This window comes from Triticum aestivum, chromosome 3D, assembly GCF_018294505.1.
Source record: "Triticum aestivum cultivar Chinese Spring chromosome 3D, IWGSC CS RefSeq v2.1, whole genome shotgun sequence".
NCBI classification, from domain to species: Eukaryota; Viridiplantae; Streptophyta; class Magnoliopsida; order Poales; family Poaceae; genus Triticum; species Triticum aestivum.
The window spans coordinates 490,907,715-490,915,713 of NC_057802.1; positions in this window are offsets into that span (position 1 = coordinate 490,907,715).

The window sequence follows — 7,999 nt, forward strand, 5'->3', positions numbered from 1 at the left end:
CGCCCTGGCGGCGATGTAGTCCAGCTCCGCTTGAGTGGTGTCCCGAACGAGCCGCGGCTCGTCACGGATGTACCCATCCACCAAGGTATCGAAGAACTCCTGCACCTGATCCTCTGGCGGCTCGGTCCAACTTGGGACGAGGCCGTGCACATTGAACTCCGGCATCATGGCAATGATGTCGTTTCGGCGCGAGTTATTGCTCAGCGGGACCACCCCCGCCGGCAACCCAAACAAGGGCCCCTTGGCGACCTTGCCGGCCTTTGCGGCCTTGCCGGACCGCTCGACCTTGCCGTCGCGGTTCACGTCGAGCTCGAAGAGCCGCTGGCAGAAGTGGGCATGCCCCATCACCGTGAGGTTGTGGTCCAAACCGGGGCGAAGCCTCATGACGTCGGCCGCATTCGTGAAAAGCCAGGCCGGCCTCCCCTTGTTGTGCAGCGGAGCAATTCGGCGGCAGATGAAATCCGCCCCGATCATCTCAAGGGTGAGCCCGGCCTCGGTGAGGCGATGAATCCTGGTGGTGGCAACCGTGAGCTTCGCGTCGTCGGCATCGACATTGCTCCAATCATCTCTGCGAACCGGCGGCGCCTGGCGAACCTGGCAAAATTCCTGCGGATCCTCCTCTTCGATCCAGCACCACCGACCCCGCCACTCCTCCCACTTCTCCATCTGGGCACCCTCCAGATATGTCTCCTTCCCCTAGCTCCTTGGGATCCAGGCGACACAACCGGAAATGGCGCCCCCCTTTTGGATCCGAGGGAAGAAGTAGTGGCGGAAGAGCGCCATGTTGGGACGCACCCTGGCAAAGCCCTCGCAGAGATGGGCAAAAAGAGCCAGGCACGCCATGGCATTTGGAGTGAAATCCAGAAGGTGAAAGCCATAGGTATGCATGACGTCGTTGAAGAAATCGAAGAAGGGGGCAGAGGCCGCAGGAAAAATAGTCGACAAAGAATGGGTACCGATTTGGGCCGGCTTCGGCGAAAGCAGCAGGGATGACGCGTGTGCCCGGATGCCCCGTTGCCCCCCCCCCCCATCTTGTACCCCCACAAGTGCTTGAAGTAGTCCCGGAGGTGGACCGTGTCAACCGGCGTGGGGAAGTATGCGGACTGCATCCGCCGCGCCGCCAACTCGCTCTCCGGCGGCTCCGTCGCCCCGGTGTCCTTGGCCACTCCCTTGCTTTTACTGGTTTTGGGAGCCATGGCGGCTGTGAGAGGCGAGGGATGAAGAGCGAGGAAGGCGCGGCGGCGGCGAACAAAGGCGAGAGCTTGGGAAGGAGGAAGGAGGGGACGGCGGTTCCGAGATTGGAGAAGACGCAGGGGGTAAATGAGCAGCGCGCCCGCGGTTATTCCTTTTTACGGGGAAGGCATGGGCCGCCTCTTTTCCCATTAACTGCGATGTGACGCATGCGTGCGGAAACCGCCCCACGCATGACCCCCACGTCACGCACGACCCTCCACGTCGCGCGTTCAACGCGGGTCATGGGGAAGCGCAGCAGAGGGAAAAGTTACTACGCTAAAAAAATCTGCCCCACGTGCCCGCGCACCGTTCTGGGCCTGGCCCAACAACGTGTCACGCTTATGTGTGGCCCAGGCCCGGGGGCTCCTGTCGATGTACAAAAGTAGGGGCTCTCCTTTTTACCCCTTTACTTGTGCACGGGCAGTCGGAGCCGCGCCCACGACCACACCAAGCAGGGCAGAGGAGGGAAGCTGGAGCACAAGACAGCCAAAGCAATGCCAAGACCAAGAGACACGAAGAGCAAGGGGGCGAGGTGGACTCCCCCGGCAAGACCCTTGCCGGGGCGGCCTCCGTGGCCCCGGCAGGAGCCTTGCCGGGGCAACTTGCCCGATGCCAGCAGAGTGTGCCACCCTTGAGCCCACGGGTTCCAACACCACCAATAAACCACATTGGAACCAAGGCTCGGGAGGCACCTCTATGGTGGCATGCAGATCTTCGTCAAGATCATAAACACACAAGATCAGATGAGTACCAGAAGACGACGACCCTCGGCGGGATCCTAGCCGAGGAAATCCACGAGACCCCCGGCTAGCGCCTTGTGGGGGATGACCGCGACGCCGCGGCAAGGCCCTTGCCGGGCCCCCGGCAAGGCCCTTGCCGAGGGCATCAGCGGGACCACAGCCAGGCCCACACCTGCCAAGACACCACTGCCGTCCCCATGCAGCTGCCACCTCAACCAGCTAAGCAAGCACCTGCGTGGCGACGAGCGACCTCCACGACCGACCCAGCAAGCACCTGCGTGGTGGCATGCAGATCTTCGTGAAGGCTCCACCACCACGCCAGCCCAGCAGCCAGCCAACGTGGCGCCACGGCGCCTCGTCAGCTCGGACGCGTGTCGAAGCCAGGCGAGGCCGCGACAGCTGGGACGTGGTTCCTTGCCGTCCCCGATAAAGCGAGAGGGGCACGTCGGCGGCGCATTAAATGTGTTTGTCCGACGGTGCCAGAGGATAGACTCATCCACTGTACACCTTTCCACCTCCTCTGTGCCACTGTGGCATCCCCTTTTGTCTATAAAAGGAGGACCAAGGTGACCAGGAGAAGGATTTGGATCTTTTGAGCAAGTTACACCCCGTAGCTAGCTCAAGAACACAAAGACACTCAAATACATCCACCAAAGCAGGACTAGGGTATTACGCATCTCTGCGGCTCGAACCTGGGTAAACGATCTGTGTGCTTCCTGTCAGACCTGCTCTTTGCACAACCCCGCGCCCGCCAACCGTAGAAGGGATTCCAGTGATTCCATAGGTGTCGATTTCCCCCGACAGACACTCATTTTTTCTATATCTTCTGCCGAGGTCGGGCATTGAGCTGCACTCAATCTCACACCTTGCAATACAGGCAAGAACCCCTTCTTGGACTGATCCATATTGAACTTCTTCAATATCTTGTCAAGGTATGTGCTTTGTGAAAGACCAATAAGGCGTCTTGATCTATCTCTATAGATCTTGATGCCTAAGATGTAAGTAGCTTCTCCAAGGTCCATCATTGAAAAACACTTGTTCAAGTAGGCCTTTATGCTTTCCAAGAGTTCTATATCATTTCCCATCAACAGTATGTCATCCACATATAATATGAGAAATGCTATAGAGCTCCCACTCACTTTCTTGTAAATACAGGCTTCTCCATAAATCTGTATAAACCCAAACGCTTTGATCATTTCATCAAAGTGAATGTTCCAACTCCGAGATGCTTGCACCAACCATAGATGGAGCGCTGGAGTTTGCATACTTTGTCAGCATTCTTAGGATCGACAAAACCTTCCAGCTGCATCATATACAATTCTTCCTTAAGGAAACCGTTAAGGAATGCCGTTTTGATGTCCATTTGCCAGATTTCATAATCATAGAATGCGGCAATTGCTAACATGATTCAGACGGACTTCAGCTTCGCTACGGGTGAGAAGGTCTCATCGTAGTCAACCCCTTGAACTTGTCGATAACCCTTAGCGACAAGCCGAGCCTTATAGACGGTCACATTACCATCCGCGTCGGTCTTCTTCTTAAAGATCCACTTATTCTCTATGGCTTGCCGATCATCGGGCAAGTCCGTCAAAGTCCATACTTTGTTTTCATACATGGATCCTATCTCGGATTTCATGGCTTCAAGCCATTTGTTGGAATTTGGGCCCGCCATCGCTTCTTCATAGCTCGAAGGTTCACTGTTGTCTAACAACATGATTTCCAGGACAGGGTTGCTGTACCACTCTGGTGCAGAACGTGTCCTCGTGGACCTACTAAGTTCAGTAGCAACTTGATTCGAAGTTTCATGATCATCATCATTAACTTCCTCTCTAGTCAGTGCAGGCACCACAGAAACGTCTTCCTGAGCTGCGCTACTCTCTGGTTCAAGAGGGGGTACCTCATCAAGTTCTACTTTCCTCCCACCTACTTATTTCGAGAGAAACTCTTTCTCCAGAAAGGATCCATTATTGGCAAAAAGGATCTTGCCTTCGGATCTGAGGTAGTAGGTATACCCAATAGTTTCCTTAGGGTATCCTATGAAGACGCATTTTTCTGATTTGGGTTCGAGCTTTTCAGGTTGAAATTTCTTGACATAAGCATCGCATCCCCAAACTTTAAGAAACCACAGCTTAGGTTTCTTCCCAAACCATAATTCATACAGTGTCGTCTCAACGGATTTAAACGGCGCCCTATTTAAAGTGAATGTGGCAGTCTTTAAAGCATAACCCCAAAATGATAGCGGTAGATCGGTAAGAGACATCATAGATCGCACCATATCCAATAGAGTGCGATTACGACGTTTTGACACACCATTACGCTGAGGTGTTCCAGGCGGCGTGAGTTGTGAAACAATTCCACATTTCCTTAAGTGCATGCCAAACTCATGACTCAAGTATTCTCCTCCATGATCAGATCATAAGAATTTTATTTTCCTGTCACGTTGATTCTCTACCTCGCTCTAAAATTCCTTGAACTTTTCAAAGGTCTCAGACTTGTGTTTCATTAAGTAGACATACCCATATCTATTAAGTCATCAGTGAGGGTGAGAACATAACGATAGCCACCGCGAGCCTCAACGCTCATTGGACCGCATACATTAGTATGTATTATTTCCAACAAGTTGGTTGCTCGCTCCGTTGTTCCGGAGAACGGAGTCTTGGTCATTTTGCCCATGAGGCATGGTTCGCACGTGTCAAATGATTTTTTTGAACAAGAGTGTCAAATGATTCATAATCAAGAGACTCCAAAAGTCCATCTGCATGGAGTTTCTTCATGCGTTTGACACCAATGTGACCAAAGCGGCAGTGCCGCAAGTATGTGGGAATGTCATTATCAACCTTACATCTTTTGGCATTCACACTATGAATATGTGTAACATCACGTTTGAGATTTCAATAAAAATAAACCATTGAGCAGCGGGGCATGACCATAAAACATATCTCTCATATAAATAGAACAACCATTATTCTCGGATTTAAATGAGTAGCCATCTCGCATTAAACGAGATCCAGATACAATGTTCATGCTCAAAGCTGGCACTAAATAACAATTATTGAGTTTTAAAACTAATCCCGAAGGTAAATGTAGAGGTAGCGTGCCGACGGCGATCACATCAACCTTGGAACCATTCCCGACGCGCATCATCACCTCGTCCTTCGCCAGTCTCCGCTTATTCCGCAGCTCCTGTTATGAGTTACAAATGTGAGCAACCGCACCGGTATCAAATACCCAAGAGCTACTACGCGCGCTGGTAAGGTACACATCAATAACATGTATATCATATATACCTTTACTGTTGCCGGCCTTCTTATCCGCTAAGTACTTGGGGAAGTTCCGCTTCCAGTGACCATTTCCCTTGCAATAAAAGCACTCAGTCTCAGGCTTGGGTCCATTCTTTGGCTTCTTCCCGGCAACTGACTTACCGGGCGCGGCAACTCCCTTGTCGTCCTTCTTGAAGTTCTTCCTACCCTTGCCTTTCTTGAAACTAGTGGTCTTATTCACCATCAACACTTGATGTTCCTTTTTGATCTCCACCTCCGCTGATTTCAGCATCGAATATAACTCAGGAATGGTCTTCTCCATCCCTTGCATATTAAAGTTCATCACAAAGCTCGTGTGGCTAGGTGGAAGCGACTGGAGGATTCTGTCAATGACCGAGTCATCTGGAAGATTAACTCCCAGCTGAGACAAGCGGTTGTGCAACCCAGACATTTTGAGTATATGCTCGCTGACAGAACTATTTTCCTCCATCTTACAACTAAAGAACTTGTCGGACACTTCATATCTCTCGACCCGGGCATGAGCTTGGAAAACCATTCTCAGCTCTTGGAACATCTCATATGCTCTGTGTTGCTCAAAACGCTTTTGGAGCCCCGGTTGTAAGCTGTAAAGCATGTTGCACTGAACCAGGGGTAATCATTACTACGCGACTGCCAGGTGTTCATAACGTCTTGAGTTGCTAGGAAAACGGGTGCGTCACCCAGCGATGCTTCAAGGACATATGCTTTCTTGGCAGCTATGAGGATGATCCTCAAGTTACGGACCCAGTCCGTATAGTTACTTCCATCGTCTTTCAGCTTGGTTTTCTCTAGGAACGCGTTGAAGTTGAGGGCAACATTAGCGTGGGCCATTGGGTCTATAGTATAGATTGTAAACATAATTTTAGACTAAGTTCATGGTAATGAAGTTCATCTAACCAAATTATTTAATGAACTCCCACTCAGATAGACATCCCTCTAGTTATCTAAGTGATACATGATCCGAATCGACTAGGCCATGTCCGATCATCACGTGAGACGGACTAGTCATCAACGGTGAACATCTCCATGTTGATCGCATCTATTATACGACTCATGTTCGACCTTTCGGTCTCTCATGTTCCGAGGCCATGTCTGTACATGCTAGGCTCGTCAAGTCAACCTAAGTGTTTCGCATGTGTAAATCTAGCTTACACCCGTTGTATGCGAACGTTAGAATCTATCACACCCGATCATCACGTGGTGCTTCGAAACAACGAACCTTCGCAACAGTGCACAGTTAGGGGGACACATTTCTTGAAATTTTAGTGAGGGATCATCTTATTTATGCTACCGTCGTTCTAAGCAAATAAGATGTAAACATGACAAACATCACATGCAAATCATAAAGTGACATGATATGGCCAATATCATCTTGCGCTTTTGATCTTCATCTTTGAGGTGCGGCATGATCACTGGCATGACACCATGATCTCCATCATCGTGTCTTCATGCAGTTGTCTCGCCAACCATTACTTCTACTACTATGGCTAACGATTAGCAATATAGTAAAGTAATTACATTGCATTTATATTGACTCGCAGGTCATATAATAAATTAAGACAACTCCTATGGCTCCTGCCGGTTGTCATACTCATCGACATGCAAGTCATGATTCCTATTACAAGAACATGATCAATCTCATACATCACATATATAATTCATCACATCCTTTTGGCCATATCACATCACACAGCATACCCTGCAAAAACAAGTTAGACGTCCTCTAATTGTTGTTGCATGTTTTACGTGGCTGCTATGGGTTTCTAGCAAGAACGTTTCTTACCTACGCAAAAGCCACAATGGTGATATGCCAATTGATATTTACCCTTCATAAGGACCCTCTTCATCGAATCCAATCCGACTAAATTGGGAGAGACAGATACCCGCTAGCCACCTTATGCAACAAGTGCATGTCAGTCGGTGGAACCTGTCTCACGTAAGCGTACGTGTAAGGTCGGTCCGGGCCGCTTCGTCCCACAATGCCGCCGAATCAAGATAGGACTAGTAACAGTAAGCAAACTGAACAAATCATCGCCCACAACTACTTGTGTTCTACTCGTGCATAGAATCTATGCATAGACCTAGCTCTGATACCACTGTTGTGGAACGTAGTAATAATCCAAAAATTCCCTACGTGTCACCAAGATCAATCTAGGAGAAGCTAGCAACGGAGAGGGAGTGCATCTTCATACCCATGAAGATCTCTAAGCGGAAGCGTTACAAGAACGCGGTTGATGGAGTCGTACTCGCGGCGATTCAATCGCGGAAAATCCGATCCAAGCGCCGAACAGACGGCGCCTCCGCGTTCAACACACGTACAGCCCGGGAACGTCTCCCCCGTCTTGATCCAGCAAGGGGAGAGGAGAAGTTGAGGGAGAACTCCGGCAGCACGACGGTGTGGTGCTGGAGCTCGTGGTTCTCCAGCAGAGCTTCGTCAAGCACTACGGAGGAGGAGGAGGTGTAGGAGGGGAAAGGGCTGCGCCAGGGGCAAGGGGTGCAGCTCCCATGCACCTCCCCACTATATATAGGTGTGGGAGGGCTGGTTTCTTGCCCTCTAAGTCCATTGGGGCGTTGGCAAAGGTGGGAGGAAAGAAATCCCATCCTTTCCCTTCCCCACCGATTGTTATCACCTTTTTTAGGGATCTTGATCTTATCCCTTCGGGATATTATCATATTCCTTCTAAGGGGGGATCTTGGTGCGCCTTGACCAGGGGTGTGGGGCCTTGC